This window comes from Equus asinus, chromosome 22 (assembly GCF_041296235.1).
Source record: "Equus asinus isolate D_3611 breed Donkey chromosome 22, EquAss-T2T_v2, whole genome shotgun sequence".
Classification (NCBI taxonomy): domain Eukaryota; kingdom Metazoa; phylum Chordata; class Mammalia; order Perissodactyla; family Equidae; genus Equus; species Equus asinus.
The window spans coordinates 57,486,124-57,489,081 of record NC_091811.1 but is presented as its reverse complement, the minus strand read 5'-3'; the positions used below and the strand labels follow the sequence as shown (position 1 = coordinate 57,489,081).

Genomic DNA, 2,958 nt, shown 5'->3' with positions numbered 1-2,958 from the left:
TTCCATCTTAGTCTGAGTAGGGTGGTTTGCATTATAAAAAAATTGAGAAACAAATTACGCCTACCCATTGTTCTTGAGATAGTGGACGCTAGACCAGGAAGGAATACTGAGACAAATTTTTTTTTTACAGATTCTTTTTTTTTTAAAGATTTTGTTTTTCCTTTTTCTCCCAAAGCCCCCTGGCACATAGTCGTGTAGTTTTAGTTGTGGGTCCTTCTAGTTGTGGCATGTGGGATGCCGCCTCAGCGTGGCCTGATGAGCAGTGCCATGCCCCCACCCAGGATTCTAACTGGCGGAACCCTGGGTCGCTGCAGCGGGGCATGAGAACTTAACCACTCCGCCACGGGGCCGGCCCCTGAGACAAATATTTTTTGCCTTTAAAAAGTTGTTAATTTAAAGAAATGAATGGACAAAAATACAACTGAAATTTTTGTTACTGTCTTTTTGTGTTTCAGACATAAGGATGATGAGGTTTTGTCTGGATCTTCTGGAAATCTATATTCATGCTGAATTATGAAAGTGAGCCATTATGAAAGAAGTTCTATTTGAATTAAGGCCATAGTGCTTACTTCAGTCTGTGGTTCTAAGAGTAATAGAAAAGAAAGTGTGGTGGTTAATCAGACTGTTACTTGAATATTGTACTGCAGATTTGAATTAGAACACATAGTAAAAAATGAAATATATATATATATATATTTATTTTAAAAAATCTTTTTAGTTTCTTAATTCTTTGAAAGAAAAGCCATCTTTTTTTCTGAGTCCTTGAAGGCTTCTTTGACTTGCTTATTCCGTAGACTATAAATGAAAGGGTTCATCAAAGGGATAACTGAGGTGTTGAGCAATGACACCACCTTGTTAATGGCCACTCTTTCCTTTGCTGGTTTGATATAGATGAAGATGCAACTTCCATATGTGATGGACACTACAATCATGTGGGAAGAACAGGTGGAGAAAGCCTTTTTTCTTTGCTGAGCTGAAGGGAGTCTTAAAATAGTCTTGATGATGTAAGTGTAGGACACAGTTACACAGACTAGTGTCAGTATGAGGGTCAGCACAGCCACGACTAAAACTAGTTGCTCTACAAATTGAGTGTCTGAGCATACAATCTTCAGAAGCAGAGACGCATCACAGCCAAAATGGTCGAAGACGTTGGAGTTACAAAAGTCTAGCTGAAATCCCAGGTGAAGTGGTGGGAGTATGACAATAAACCAATCAGCCAACAGCAAAGGACAAGAATGGTGCATACTCTATCATTCATGATGGTGCTATAGTGCAGGGCCTTGCGGATGGCCACATAGCGGTCATAGGACATGCAGTTAGAAGAAAAAATTCTGTTTCCTCAATGAGGATGATGAAAAATCATTGGATGATACAAGCACGATAGGTAACACTTTTGTCCCCAGTTGTCATGCCGTATAGGAATCGAGGAACATAGATAGTTGTAAATATTATTTCTAAGATGGAGAAATTCCGAAGGAAAAAGTAGATGGGTGTTTTAAGGTGAGAGTCCATCAGAGTGAGGAGGATAATTATTAGATTTCTCGTAACAGTGAAAATGTAGGTGAGAAACAGAAATGCTGAAAGAAAAACCTGTAGTCGTGGGTCATCTGTTAATCCTAGTAGGATGAATCTTGTTATTGCGGAATGATTTTTCATCACTGTCTTCAGATATACAATGAGTCTGTATCAATAAATCACAAACTTTGAATCTGAGGAATAGAATATAAAAGTAATATTTCAACAAGTTGTATAGAGAAAGTAGCCAAGCAAACCAGGAGAAGCACAGTTCTAAACTTTTACTTGATCGTCAATAATCTGATGTGGAAGTGATTGCATCCTGCCTCACTTCCCTGGATGCTGCTTTACCTTGGTCTCCAGAATATGATTTATGGAAAATATACATCTGAAGTCTCATTTCCACTCCAGTTACAGGATCAATTTTAAAGTAGATAAAAAATACCGCAATGATATCACCATCCCCCATAATTAGGGCAGCCATTATGGTATCCCCAGTTCTCAATGTAGAGTAGGAGATCCATAAATATTAATGGAAAAGAAATCTGTATAAAAATTTTCTTCCCGCATCTGTCAGGATAGCATATCAGCAAATCATTCTCGTACCCTGTGGTAATATACTACATATAGTACCACCGGTGGCTTAGTTGTATTATTTTCCATGCTTTGCAATACTGGTTCCCTTCAAATAATTCCTTAATCTCCTCCACACCCTAGAGAAGCCTTTACTGTTTGGGAAAGCTGACAGCAGTAGCACAGAGTTGCCATGAAATTTCCTGAGTCCCATACTCTAGAACTTCTTCTTTGCTCCCCTTTTCTGATAATACCCTGAAAAATTGGAGTCTGTGTCCCTCCCATGTTTCAGTCTGAACAGCCTCTGTTTTGTTTCCTTTCCTGAATTACTGTTTCAATATTCATCTGCTGTCTAACGTCCCACCCATCCCCAGCCTTCCCATAATACTGACAAATGGGCTGTTCTGAAGGTCTTTCCCAGAGAACAGAATCCTGTCCTTAGGCTTCCATGATCCTGATTGGGGGTCTGTAGTTTATGCGTAGATATTTCAGCTCCCAATGCCTTCTGAGGCTACATGACATCTCCATTAATAACATAATGCCCAGATGGGCAGAGGAAGGAGACGATCAGTTGGGGAAAGAGTTGACTTCTTTGCGATGATTCCTTTCTTTGAAGACTCTGCCCTTGGGAATGTCACCAACCAGTGGTGCCCCTCTCATTGCTTCAGGACACCTCTTTGCTCTTCAGCACTCTGGCCCTATGATAGACGCAGACTCTATGCTTATTCCCCCAGAGAACAGTTATTATCCGGCATCAATACTTAACAAGGATTAAACGTGACATGAGGAACAATTAAAACTTGGCTATTAGGTGTGGATATTTTCAAAGTTGAAAAATCACAATCCATCCTTGTGAGTTTCCCTATAAGA

At 39.7% G+C, this 2,958-nt stretch overlaps 1 pseudogene; it reads right to left on the bottom strand.

Annotated features, from left to right (window-relative positions):
* Positions 1-722: 722 nt before the first annotated feature.
* Positions 723-1,656, bottom strand: LOC106822822 (olfactory receptor 6C2-like; annotated as a pseudogene).
* Between the last annotated feature and the right edge of the window lie 1,302 nt (positions 1,657-2,958).